Here is a 14,804-nt window from a genome sequence, read left to right as displayed (position 1 = left end):
TGTAAGTTGTTTTATCGTGAGACTCAAATGTAAGTTCGGTCTAGGTTTCCCTTTTTCCATGACTTGACGTTTTTAATAGTCCACCTTCACCAGTGTTCCAAGTGGAGCTTGGAGCATTCTCATCATAGGCATGGAAAGTCTCAGACAGCATATGTTTAGCAGTTCTATTCATATCCGCATTGAACATGATATCTTTCATTTTCAGTCTGACGACAAATCCTCGTCACCACCCTCCACCATCCCAGCTGTCTCCAGTACAGACGATGTTGAGCTAGTCAAACACCCATAATCACTACTGCTGGCAAGTTCACCAGGGCTTTTTCACTTTCGTTACAGAGTTATTCTTATCAGGAGAATTCATTTAAAATTGTATTTATTCACATCACGTTGCAGGATCTTTCAAAATCAGAAATAATTTGACATGACATTCCATGTCTAATATCAGAGCATGTTAGATTCCTGGTCAATGCAGATACTGTTTGTGTTGTGTATCTTTTATAGGTGCTTGCAAAGTGTCAAATTTTGCATTACTTGCAGTAGTGTCGGATATGACGAATGCTGTGGCGCGGTATTGCAGGCCCTCTTCTGGACAGTGTCTGCTTTTCCTGCATCCTTATTATTCGTACAACTTTCCTTGATCCTGTTAGATTTTGCTGCAACTTCACCTGTAGCGCCAAAGAGAGGTCAAGCACTTTTGAGTAGTAGGTGAGTGGAGATCAAAGCCAGCCAAGTCCATTGATTTAGCAGGGCCCTTGAAAAATGATCCCCTAGGTGCCGTCTCAAACTCTGTAGCAGGCTCAGCCATCTCAAGCTTGCGCCCCTCTGTGCCTGGGGTAACATCATAATCAGTTTCAGAGGGGGCAGGTATTTCGTCCTTGGACATTATAGACTTTAACATGCACAATGAAGTGTCTCCAGGACCCACAATGTAAATATTCCCCTCCGGGGATCTCCAAGAGTCTAGTTGAGGCTTGAGGCCCTTAACAGTCGTCACAACTGCACTTTATCCGTCACTGGCTGGACTTTGTCTTCCATGGGAGAAGTTGGACTTCCCGATCAAGCTGTATCTCCTCAGGTATAACTAGGAGTAAGTCTATGTAATGGATCCTAACCAGCATAGTAGTACAACAAGCATTTGAAGTAGTACAAGGCAAGAAGGAACCACTATAATCACTGTTGGGGAATTGAGATTCGTTCTGCTTGAATCTTTGTAGCCGTAGAAATGGTGAGTAGAGACCTGGTTCCCATGGTATGGACAGTTTACAGATTACCCACCATCTTGGCCTCCCTAGTGCCAAAGATAAATTCCATCGTGTATTGTGGCATGCACCTGTTATCTTTACTTGAGAGGCTGAAGCGGGTGGATTGCTTGAACTCTGGGCTTATTGGACTGCACTCAGCTTTGTTGATCAGGTGTGCTTGCTAAGTTGGGCATCAATATGGTGTTCTGGACAAGCTGTGTAATGAGTTGAGTAATGAGAGGTGCATCTGCCCAGGTCGGAAATGGGGCAGACTGAAATAGAGCATTCTTATTACCCACTGTTTCCCTTTTCCTGCAGATCCATCAGTCACCGAACCACCGAATCCATTACCAGTTTGCAAGTACGGGCAGCGCTTATACATCTCTGCTCTGGCACGAGACGAAGCACAAATTAAAGCGCTGCACGCCATCCCCCATAACTCAGCCAGACAGGAGGAACCACTAGCTGCCATCTTTGTTTACTATACATTGTCGACCGTGATTTAAAGGCAGGTATCAACTGCTGACTGCCCCAGTTCTTCTGACCTCTGCATGTCGTAGTGCAAAGGTTTAGCTTTCAGATGAGTGTACCAGGAAAATATTGAGTGAAATCACTACTGATCATTTAAAATAATGATTGTGTCCAGTAAACACCTACAAAAGCACCTGTCAGCCGATTATTGCAGACAGTTGGTTAAACACTACATGAACCTCCTCTGAGGTTTCATGAAATCAGAGTGCAATGTAAAGCTCCAAGCTATTTTAGTAGTGTTATTTTAATTACTACTAATCTCTTAGATGGCCGCTTCATTTGTGCATTCACAAAAAATTGACCTTTTGGTATATCTATGGTAGGCAGTTCATCACTGTGATTGGGCAGCATTTGATTACAATGTTGTTATATTCTATGCTGCAGTTCAGGCTTCACCTGATAGAATGTTGGTAGGTTGCCTAGTTGCCATGTTGCTGGCTTCTGCGCTTTCAAATGGTACGGAGAGCTGTTGGGGCTGAATGTGTCTTCACTTCGCTCTCATGTCTGCTGTGTAGCTTGTCTACAATAAATTCCCGTTGAACTCACAGCTGTCTACGAGTACTCTACTACAAATTCTATGTATGTGAACTGTCTGATTCCTCTTATGTTGCCTTTAATCACGTGAAACAGAACAAATTTGAACCGAAGGAATTTGCTGAAGCCAGCACACAACAATTATTGTTGGCACCGCAGACTTACATTGTATGAAAGTTAACTGGATTCCCTTCACCTTTTTGTCAAAGATGTCTGGTACAAAGCAGTTTTGAGCTAAAAGTATTGTTCCTAATGCCCTGAAATAATTACAAGTATTTAAAACGCTGACTTTGAAACATGTTGTTACCTTGTCTTATTCGTCTGTCCAGAAAAAAACGTTATCAGTTTCTTAACCATGATTGTATAAACACTCAAGGTAATCCATGTCAATTATATAAAGTCACGTATGTGCAACATAAATGTTTAATTATGTCCGGAATAGTTTGCCTGATGACGTGGTAGTTTTGATAAAAGGACTGACCTGTGACCTCATAAGGATAGCTATTCTCCCCAGCGGCGGTCGGCATGACTCACAGGTGGGTGGGGGAGAGCGCAGTGGGGGGTGGGGGGTGAGGGCCGGGGTGGCGGAGCAGGGGGTTTAACAATGTAAAAGGAAAAAAAATATTACACACTTAACCATGCCGCCACCGGTGGGTCCTGCGTCTCTGTTTCTTGCTTCTGCTCTCTTCGTGGTACAGGAAGCCAGGGTCCCCTGACCAATCACAATACTGCATTGCAGCATTGTGTTTGGCTTTGAACGTCCTGGTTCAACGCTCAACCAGGGTATGGGGGCCTGGGCTTGTTCTCCATGCAGGCTGTAACCCAGCCTGCAAGGAGAACGGGGAAAGTGCGCATAACTGGTTTGGGCGGCCCGAGAGGGTCGACCTAACAGTCATTGCGCACCTAGGAGTGGGCAAATCACTCCTCTCCTGCCCTGCTCCATGAGCAGAGCAGCCCCGCCTGCTCGAAAAGGAAACCTAAAATGATAATAACTTAAAGTTATCATTTTATATTTCCTTTCCATTGCTCGAAAGCAGTGGGGCGATGCTCCGCCATAGCGGAGGAGCCGTCACGGAGTATCCTTGCAACAGTGTATGGTTCATTATGTACAGAGCGCATGGTGAGGCCAGCTGTCATACTGGGGGAGGGAGGGGCTTACCTCTCACTGGTGAGGAAGATGGCTCACAATCGCCTCTGCCTACTGGCACCAAAAAAAAATGCAACATGCCCTTCCCAAATACTTGCAGCTAGTCGCAGCAGTGCACTGGCTCAGCTACATCCTTGCAACAAGCCTGTGCTCCCACTTCTATTACACCTCAAAGGAGAGGCAGATCAACGGTGCATCTGACAACATCTATGTACCTGTGGCGAACTTTGGTGGCAAGAAGCCCGAGTGCTCCTGCTCTGTGGTAAAACAAAGAAAGAGATCTACTTATGTGTGAGCAGGAGAACATGCACACCGCCACCAGAAAATGGCCATGCGGAAACACCCAACTGCAATAAAGGGGCAACACACACAGAACAAACATATAAAGGAAACCGGAGAATACTTTTCAGAAGCTTTGCTATAGACCACAATGGGGATGAATAACCGCTTTCAAGGACCGTAACACAAACAAAAAGATTATTTCAGGTCCACAGTAGAGCAACATTTGATGCATGGTAGTGCAAAGTGTAAAAACCAGCCAACCGAAGCTAGATCAAACAGCAAACTCCTGCATAGGAAGGTGCACTGTCACAGTAAGGTATCTACCCCATAGTGCATGAAAAGACACCTAACCTATGAGTGTTGCTTTCTCTGCACCCCTTATAACTAACGCTGACAAGAAAAATTATGCCCTCCATCCCAACAGTGACTTTCTGGTATGCACTTTCCCAAGTATTAAAATGGTAACTCTGGGTGGATCAACTAGAACCCTACTTTACACCGACTGATGACCGAAGAAGAGATCTGCTACTTCAACTGGCAGGTGAAGGCATCTACAAACTCACTTACAATGATGGTGAGTCTGGTCCCTCTTTTAAATACACTACTCTGGTTATTTCCCAGGATGTCTCTGTTGCCTCGCTTCCTACAGAGTCGGTTGACGAGTTCCATGCTATTCTTGAGGAACTTCCTGCACCTGGCTCGACAAAACGACAGGTGACATCTGAGCACATTCGTACTGGGGTACGGCTCCACGAAGTTGAGATGGTAAATGCTGTGAGAGCCAGGGAAGTCATTGCAAGACAATCTGACACTGGGCCGATCCCTAGAACACTCCAGCCCCTGAGCTTTGCACATGTGAATGGCCCTCACAAAACCAATGAGGGAATAACCAGTCAACTTGCTGACGAAAGGAATGTTGATTGCCAGATCGCCTTTGAAAGGACCAAACGTAGATCATGTGGACAGATAAAGGGGGTGTTTTTCTATACCAGAGAACGTTTGGCAAGGGGAAAGCGCTGCATTGTCTGTGGAAAGATTAATCACTTTGCAAACATATGTAGATTAACACGTGGGAACTGAATTCATCCAAGGAAACTGTCAACAATGTTGATTCTTTACAAGACAACATTTTCAGTGAGGATACAGACTAAGGGGGTGATTACAATGACGTGCGGAAAGCCTCTGATCGACAGTTGGATTCCCCTAGACCGGGTTGGTACCCAACCACCCGACTCGGAAGCAATTCCGCCGGATCGATTACTACACCACTGGATTCAAGCTAACCTGGCTGATGAAGGGTGATGCCCTGAAACCGGTTCCAGGATGCTTGTTTCCGGTCCAGCGAGGACCTGGCTTGGCAGTTTGGGCTGGACTGTTCCCACATGGAACAGGGTCAAGACTGATTTCATATGGCTGGGTCAAAACTGGGGAGGATGTGGTGAGCAAAAGAATGATGGATTAAACCCAGATCCTTGTGACTGGGGGTGAATGTTTGCATTGTCCAGCATTCCGTCCATCAATTGTTTCTTTCGCATATGTCGCCCTTAGTGGGAAGGGTATGCCCATACGTGGGTCCCGTGCTCACTTCACCACTAGATTCAAGCTAGCCTGGCTGATGAAGGGTGATGCCCTGAAACCGGTCCCAGGATGCTTATTTCCGGTGCAGAGAGGACCTGGCTTGGCACTTCGGGCTGGACTGTTCCCACAAGGAACAGGGTCAAGTCTGATTTACATATGGCTGGGTCCAAACTGGGGTGGTGTGGTGAGCAAAAGAATGATGGATTAAACCCAGATCCTTGTGACTGGGGGTGAAGGTTTGCATTGTCCAGCATTCCGTTCATCAGTTGTTTCTTTTGCATTCATTATTATCATGGCTAACTCTCAGTTCGATCTCCTAGTTACACAAACTCTATTGTTTGCTGAATTTGAGCTGTATTCTATTAAAAGGTTCATTATGTTGCATATGAAAGAGTTTTGTCCCCTTTAAATATGATGTTGCCAAGTAAACCTAGCAGGAGAATAGTTACACACCTGGGCCTGATTTCATGTAAAATGCATTCGGGAGGCATGGCTGCCTTTTCTTTAGTCTTTGTTCCCAGTTCCCTGGCAAGATTTAGGAAGTGTTTCTTCTTCTGGATGATACCCAGTTGGAGGTTGCGTTCTCTTTTCACAGCTTTGCAGCACATCCTTTTCGAATCAAGTAAGCCCTGTTAAACAAAAAAAAAATCATAACAGAAAGGTCAGTTCAAGTTAACCTTTTGGAATATTTCGAGCGTGCATATTAAAACAAATTGATATATTTCACATGTTAGTTTCATTTAACAAAAGACTGGAAAGTACATTGATTTGATTTCCTCAAGAGAAACTTCAAGCTTAAAAGCTTATTTTTGACTGAAGTTACCAAACAGATGTTTTTGATTTGAAAGTCAAGATAAACAAGTTCTTAAAGCTCCAAGTTAAGTTTTCTTTTTATTCATAAGACTCCGAGAGAGAAAAATGTATTTTAGATTTTGTGCGAAAACTTGAAAACAGACATTTTTCAGAAAAAATGTAAATTAAAATGTATTTATTAATAGTATTTTGTGATGCAAGTCATTGTAATGTTTAGTTACTGAAATTCACATTCAATTGCCCTTTATGTTATTGTCAAGAATTCCTGTCATACAAGGGAAACACGCCCTTATGTAAACAGGAGAGCTGTTACATAACTCAAGGGAAACACGCCCTTATGTAAACAGGAGAGCTGTTACATAACTCAAGGGAAACACGCCCTTATGTAAACAGGAGAGCTGTTACATAACTCAAGGAAAACACGCCCTATAAAGGGAGGAACCGGGAGGTACAAGGCTGTCGGATATTGTGTTTACACCGACGTACCTGCTTCGTGAAGAGCAGTGTTCCGGAGTGGTGCTCCAGTAAGGCAAGAACGGAGGTAGGTCGAGTCGTTACTCCCTGGGCCGTGTCTTGCCCCATCGTCACCTGTGAAGGACCCGGAAGCTCTACCGGTCAACCATTGAGCTTCGCTTTTTGACTCGGCTGAGTCCAAGCGCAGTGGCGCTTTTGCTGGTTGGAGTCGTAACTCCCAGCCCGACCAGAGACACAGGGACTGCCAGCTGTAACGCACACCAGGAGGTGTTTGCCGCGTTACAGACTCGGAAGTCCACAGGATCGATCGAGCGGCTGCTCTCGGTTCAGTCTTCTTGCTTGTGATTGGGGTATCGGTGACGCATCACCAGGAGGTGACTCCGCGTCCCGGTGCAGTCTGAGGAAGAGGTTGAGCGGCTGCTCCCTTCAGGTAGAGACCCCGGCTGGGTGTTTCCCTGACTCCTCGATTCTCCCCAACACTCTTCGTGCCCCTCACAGCCTACCGATTGGCATTGTCGGCCATTTCATTTCTGCCCTCTGTTGGCATACGCCGGGATCGGCGTATATGCAGAGGACGGTTAGGACCATCCGTGCTGTGGGCTGGTAACGTACTTAGCCTGGAGGATTCCAGTGACTATAACTTTTGTTTGTTCTTTGTATTTTATTTGCCTTCATTAAAAGAACTAACCCTTCACAAGTGGTTGCGTCCTCATTGTCGTGTCTGTTAAACGATCCTGAGACGTTCAGGGCGTTACAGTTATAATTCAGGCCAATCGCAAGTAAGGTTAAAAGTAAAAGTCACAACAGAGGAAAATATTAAGCAGCATATGGTGCTGTCGCCTGACTCGCTGATTTCTGCAGCAGGCGCTTTGAAAGGCCGCGGAGAAGGTAATGTGGCAGGTGGTCAAAATGGCGGCTCCGCTATAGCGATGAGGCTCGCTTTTGGGCTCCTGGATATTACTGTGGGAGGACTGTGATGCCGGACGGAAGTGCGGGTGATTAGGCTGTGAAGCAGCTGTGCCTGGTAGGCTCTGGTACCATCCTGTACGGGCGGCCCTGTTACTGAGTCCCGTGATATGAGCCCATAACCTGCCCTCTGGAATTGCATTGCTGTGGTCCTCACTGGCGGTAAGGAGGCCTTCCTTGTGTGGAGCACCGCTCCCTCTTCAGGCTGCCTCTAAGGAACAAACAGAGCGGGAACCGGCGGAAGATCGTGACGCAGGGCTGGTGGCACCGCGATGAACGTGGGCAGGCGAGGCGAAGATTGGCGACACTTCAGCGGTCCTCCCAGCTAACATGCTGCTCTCTTGGTGAAAGTGGATGCACATAGACCTCTGCGGATACGGGCTGTGAGTAGCTTCTATATGCTGGTAGTCGCCGTGGGGGTGGCCTTTACGGGGGTCATAACAGCCCCGGTTACGCAAGCTGATAACCAACGCTGGAACAGGGCGTCACTTGGGGCCACGACACCCGCCGAGGAAGTACTGCAGACTACGGTCAAACGGCAGTAGCGAGGGGATCTGAGTTGTGCGGCAACGCCATCGTAGGTGGTGTTAACGTGTATCAGATGCTGGGTTGACCGCTTCCACCATGGGAAAGTCGGACAAGCAACAGTCTAAACTCCCCTTCGATGCGAAACGCCCAACGAAGAGCACGCCGGTACCATTGGATGCCGCAATGGACGGGGGAGCTGTGGCAGATCATCCTATGGAGCAGGTACTGAAAGCAATACAACAAAGCTTGCAAGATATTAATGGTAAGCTGGATTATTTAACAAACCGCATAGATAATATATCATCAAAGCTGGACAAGCAAGGTGAGCGGCTGGATGAGGCAGAGAAACGTATCTCATCTGTGGAAGACGACTCGCACAATACAGCGAGCAAATGTGCGGAGATGGAGAAAGTGGTGGATACCCTCAAATCAAAGGTGGAGGACTTAGAAGAGAGGTCTCGCCGCAACAACATCCGAATCACGGGAATACCAGAATCCACGAATACTGGACGCATGTGGAGGGTCTGCTGCGCGAGGTGTTCAATGCTACACAGCTCTCGTCGGTCCTCATAGTGGAACGCGCTCATAGATCACTGGCTCCGAGGCCCCCGCCAGGCGCCACGCCAAGACCTATAGTGGCCAGGCTTCTGAATTACAGGGACCGTGACGCCGTATTACGTATGGCGCGGGATAAGCAGCAAGTAACGTATCATGGCAATGAACTGGCGTTCTATCCGGACTTCACGATGATGGTACAACTGGCGCGCAAAGAATTCAATCCTGTGAAAAAACGACTGAGGGAACTGGGGGTGGAGTATGCAATGCTCTACCCGGCTCGACTCAGGGTAACGATGGATGGCAAGTCAACGATTCTCCACTCGCCTAAGGCCGCACACGACTTAAACAGCTGGCTGGTCAACGCAGGGAGCACAGACACGCTGAACAGACCCGTGACTCTGAGTGAGATTCGCCGGATTGCTCTCCTGGTATGGATCAAGCGGATCTACGCAACAGGATTGCCGATACTGGTTCGACTTAGGAATGTAATTGCCGGGTGCCTGTTGTGCTTTGCTAATGCTTCCGTTAAGGTCGGTATGCTTTCAATGCTTTGCAGGGGATCTTGCTGGAGATTTCAGACGGGGAGAAACTTGTGCGATGAAATCTGATTCTAGACATTGTTTGCCTGCCTGATGCATTGCAGCTCTGTACACAATGTGTGGTAGGGTGCACCGCAGATATACTGGTTGCTGTCGGCGATGGTGACTGTGCCGAGCTGGGATGCGGCAGAACCCTGTCGTATATAGCTGGCAGTCGCTTGTGGTGCATACACCAACCGATATAAACTATCACAGACTGCGCCACGCACCGTGCTCCTTTTACTTACCAGAATATTCCAGAATATAACATATGAGACTATGGTAACATTGAACTACTTGCCCCCTCCTGGGCACTATTGGATCTGCAGGTGTAGTGTGCACCTGACCACATCCATGTTGTTGGATGGAGGCGTGTGCCCTCAGTGGTACCCTCAGGCGGGTGCTCCCCACAAAATGTTCTTGAGATGTTGTTTTTTTCTGTTAGGGATTTGGCTTTGGCAAAGTTGGGGTGCTGAAGTGGGTGGGGGATTGTTATCCAGACTGTCAAGCGTGAGATAAAGTGTAGCTTATCAGCAGAGCAATTGTATATAAGCGATTACCAGCATTTTACACAGGCTCAGATGATGCACCTGCAGGCGGCAGGGTATTCGCTTCTGGATGATGTTTTAGTGTGTGCTTATGTCCGCAGCTAGATCACGTACCGCCCAACTTAATCTAATGACTTGGAACGTTAGGGGGCTCAATAACCCGAAAAAAATAAGACCGGTATTTGCTTATTTTGATAGGCTGCATATTGACGTATCTTTCCTTCAGGAAACTCACATTGCCCCTGACGCTCATAGCACCATTGGACAAAAATGGGCGGAGGCGATATATAAGTCATCATACTCTTCCTATTCTAGGGGGGTCATGATATTGGAGAAAAAGGGAACACAATTCCAAATAGATAACACAGTACGGGATGAGCTAGGGCGCTATGTCATCATAACCGGAAAACTCAGAGGCCAGTGTATAGCCTTTGTTAACACCTATGGCCCAAATGTAGATGACCCTGATTTCTATAGAGAAACATGGCGGAAAATACATGAGTGGAAAGGCATGACCATACTCTGGGGCGGGGATCTTAACGCTGCTCTGTGTGACAACTTGGATAGATCAGACGACTCTAGAGAACCACACCAGAGAACTGTGGCAGTATTGCACAACATTATGAAAGAAGAGGGGCTCCATGACATTTGGCGCACTCGTTACCCAGATGGGAGGGAGTCCACACACGTTTCAGCGGCTCACAAAAACTGCTCTCGTATAGATTACTGGTTGGGGACCAGTGACGTACTGCTATGGACTCGAAGTGTGAGTCATATCCCTAGAACATTATCGGATCACAATCCTGTGTTGCTGTCCATAAACATACCACACTACATGTCGCCACCATTCACATGGCGTTTTAGCTCCAAGGCACTGCTAGACACCACGTTCACAGATACACGGGAGGCTTTTAAAGTGACGATCCGGGGAGTGTGCATCAGTACCAGTGCTGGCATCTTAAAGGATATAGGTAAACAGCTAAGTAAGAGGGAAAACACTCTGCAAGCATTAGAGTGGAAATATGACAGCACACAAGATGTCAAACAACTGGGGGAGATTAGATCAGTACTCTCTGAATACCATTCATATGCTGAAGATGAACTGAAGTACATCACGAAGCATCAAGTGGCACGGTCATATGGAGAGGGAGGCAGGCCGGGTAAGGTATTAGCTGACAGGATACGCGCAAGTAGACCACGACAGACCATACTAGCGCTCAAGGATCAGAAAGGGGAGTTGCTGCAAGAAGCGCAGGGAATACTGGGGGAATTTCTGAGAACCTATGGGGAGTTATATGCAGCGCGTAGTTCTGCTGGGGTGGCGGAAGTTCTAGAATACTTAGCCATGCAACCGCAATGTCCTCTATCTGATATGCATAGGGAGTATTTATCCTTACCTACTCAGTGGAGGAAGTTACGGCGATTATTAACTCTCTTCCTAACTGTAAAGCCTCCGGCCCCGATGGGTTCAAATGCAAATTTTATAAGGCTTTCGCAGGACAGCTGGCACCTCATCTAGTTGAGATGTATGGAGATTCGCATGATAAACAATCGCTTCCACCGACGTTAAGAGAGGCGGTGCTCATTGCACTCTTAAAGCCCAACAAAGACCCAGAGAGTAGCGACTCACACAGGCCACTGTCCCTTATAAATGTGGATACTAAAATATTGGCCAAATTGCTTGCCACCAGGCTACAACCCCTAATGACAAGACTGGTACTACCAGATCAGTCTGGATTTATCCCGACGAGATCGACCACACACAACACCAGGACATTGTTTGCGCTATCGCATTATTTAATCCCTAGCACTAAGGCAGTTGCAGTTCTACTGGATGCGGCAAAAGCGTTCGACTCCATTGAGTGGCCGTATTTGCACACTGTATTATGTCGTATGGGATTTCCGCCTATCTTCTTCCGATGGGTACAGACTTTATATGCGAACCCCACGGCACGGATCAGAGTGAATGGGTACGTATCCGATGTCTTCCCAATAGCCAGGGGGACGAGGCAGGGTTGCCCGTTATCCCCATTGATATTCGCGCTAGCTCTTGAGCCACTTGTCTGTAAGATCCGGCAAGGTCATCACTACTCGGCGCGCCAATTCCCGCAAAGGCCGCTGCATATCTCCCTTTATGCAGATGACATGATGTTATATGTGAGGGACCCGGAGACGAATCTAGCCCCATTGCTGAGGGAATATATCCGTTTTGGTCTACATTCAGGTTTGCAAATTAATTGGCCCAAATCTTTAATAATACCGCTGACGGACTCCACAGTCCCACACCCAACTGAATTCCCACTGGAATGGCAATCAGAACCGGTTAAATATTTGGGAGTATGGTTTCATCGAGATCCAGAGGTGGTGCTCCGCTATAACTATGGCAGGGCAATTGACACCCTGGAAGACAAAATCGTGTGATGGGTTGCCTCTGACACTAGCGGATCGCTTAGCTATTGTCAAAATGGTTATATTACCGAAATTGTTATATCTGTTCAATAACATCCCGATTACTCCCCCAGCACAGGTTTTGAAACGTATCTCCACCATGGTGACAAAAGTGATTTGGGCTGGCAAACAAGCCAGTATTAACTTGCGTACACTAACATTGCCTTACGCGCGGGGTGGGTTCACGGTTCCGGACTTCCTGCTGTATTTTTTATGTGCGCAAGCGCAATTTGCACACTACTGGTATCGTAGTATCCCGTTTCTCCCTCACGTGGCAATAGAGGAGGGGGATGCGCTCCCAATACCATTGAAAGACATTATCACGCATCATAGATCTCCACTCCACAGCTGAGACATTAACACTATAGACACAACAGCCGCTGCATGGCGCAGAATGGGGAAATTAGCAGGCAAATACCCGCTATATGCACAGGCATTACCATTGTTATATCACCCCGAGCTATCTGTCACGCAAGAACAAGTGGGTCAGAAACAGTTGCAGCAAGCAGGCATAGACAAGATGGGGGACCTCTATTGTAATGGAGTTTTTAGAACGTTAACTGAGCTTACATATATTAGTAACCAAACGACTTTATTTCGATTCACATACTATAGACTTCAGAATGCGATCAAGACACTGTACCCCTCTTACCCGGAGGAGCCATTACAGATGTCCACCCTGCAGTGGGTGCTCACTACACCCAATAATAAACACATGGTATCTAATCTGTATACCAAACTACAGGAGGACATAGACAGCAAGACGGCCCAGGCGATGGGGAAATGGAATGCAGTTCTTGATGTCCCTCTCATAGAGGAAGAATGGTCCACAGCATGCGCTCTAACTAGTTTACTTACGCCCAATGGTAATTTGAAAATGATTCACTATAAATATCTCCACCAAACATACTACACACCAGCTAGGCTGTATGCCTATGGCCTACGCTCAGAGGCGACCTGTAAGCGCTGTAGAGCTAATGGTGCTGATTTTCTGCATTTAGCGTGGGGCTGTGCTGAGGTGCATGAGTACTGGCTTCAGGTTACTGCAGCATTGGGGAAAATGGTGGGTGGAGACATCATTTGCACTGCTCGCACGTATTTGTTGGGCCTTGTTCAAAATATGCAGGCTCGTAGGCGTAAGTTCTGTGTGGTTGCCTTACTAGTGGCAAAACGTAGACTATCCTTGTGTTGGGATAGTAAAGCGTCACCAACGCTTCGACAATGGCTTCGTGACCTGACGTACTGTAAGGACACGCTCCACACTTACATGGAGGAGTTGCCTACCGGTGCCAAACCAAAAGATTATTGGACATATCTGACTGTCTATTTGAAGGCGATTGCCTTGGATTGATCGGTACTCATGTCATGCCTGGGGTATATGTGAATTGCTGATTAATTGCCAGATCTGCTGACACTGTAAGACACTTGCTGCTGTGCTACAGTCTGTGAGTTTATTTTCTTTGGTTTTGTATATTGTATCATTTTTTTGAAATGCCAATAAAAAAATAAATAAATAAAAAGCAGCATATGGGAAAAGGACATTTGTAGTTGACTTTACAAAATTTCTGCAACGTTTAAAAGGTCAATGTAATATTTCTTAATTGCATTATTCCGAGCCCTATCCCGAACATGGCACCTAATGCCATGACCAGTGCTCAAGTCGACCAAAGTGAAGATGTTTGTGTGGGGAAACAAGACACCGCTGACCCCCCCTGCAGTATCTTCCAAACAATCGTGACTAATGAGGACCAGCTGAAAAGTGTGTCACTCGGGATAGCGAGGAAATCCTGTTGAGCTACTAAACAACTGAATAGCTGCAACAAATACTTTTTGCCTACAATGGAATTTGGAAGCCTTTTTAAATACATTAACTGTGTAAAAGAAAAGCCAGTCAGACTAAATAGCCTCATCCTGTTTAACTCCTGCCACTGGAGAGTAGTCTTTTACATTCTGACCCAAGTTAGAACACTTGAAACTAAATTACGTGGACACTATTGAATTGGTGGAAGAGCCTACTTGTTGGTTCTCGCCCATTGCTGTCACCCGTAAACCATGAGAACCAGAAGAGGTGAGGATTTGTGTAGACAAGAGGCTCATGAACATTGCTATCAAACGGGAGCCCCACATGACCCCAATGGTGGGAGACCTAGTTGCTGAGGCAAACCGTTCAAAGTGATTTCCAAAAGTTGACCAAAAAGCAGGATGTCACCAATTACACCTGAATTCACAGTCCAGATATATAACAACTTTGGCCATCGTTGTTACAAGAGGTTGAATTTTGGAATCCCTAGCACAACATTGGTTTGCTACTTTATAATCTCTGAAGACTTTAGGGGTGCTGTGTTTATAGTGCAGTATCTGTGTACACGATCGGTTCTGATATTGTAGGTTGGTGTCATCAAGGATGTTTTGGCTTTGCTTTAAAGCTGGGCTCCCAGCAACAAGTGTTTGGATCAGATGTGAATTATGAGTAGATGTTGGGTGAGTTTACTGGTAAGAAATTGATTGAGGAGGTGATGGAATAGAATGTGCAAGGGATTGTGAATACTTAGAGAGTAGTTTCTTCATAGTTTTGAGA

General features: G+C 46.6%; 1 protein-coding gene across 6 annotated transcripts in view; it reads left to right on the top strand.

The window, feature by feature from the left end:
* Positions 1-14,804, top strand: part of FDX2 (ferredoxin 2) — a 267,455-nt gene that overhangs the window by 22,641 nt on the left and 230,010 nt on the right. Inside the window, exon 2 of one of the 6 annotated variants that reach the window (XM_085629217.1) lies at positions 1,560-1,749. The exons of 4 other annotated variants lie outside the window; for them this stretch is intronic. The gene's annotated coding sequence lies outside the window, so the exon portion shown is untranslated. Of the gene's footprint in view, positions 1-1,559; positions 1,750-14,804 lie in introns of those variants that run through there. One more of the 6 variants, XM_085629176.1, reaches the window with a different exon arrangement.

This window comes from Triturus cristatus, chromosome 2_1 (assembly GCF_964204655.1).
Source record: "Triturus cristatus chromosome 2_1, aTriCri1.1, whole genome shotgun sequence".
Classification (NCBI taxonomy): Eukaryota; Metazoa; Chordata; class Amphibia; order Caudata; family Salamandridae; genus Triturus; species Triturus cristatus.
The sequence above is the reverse complement of the archived record's forward strand: the minus strand, read 5'-3'. Positions and strand labels throughout refer to the sequence as shown.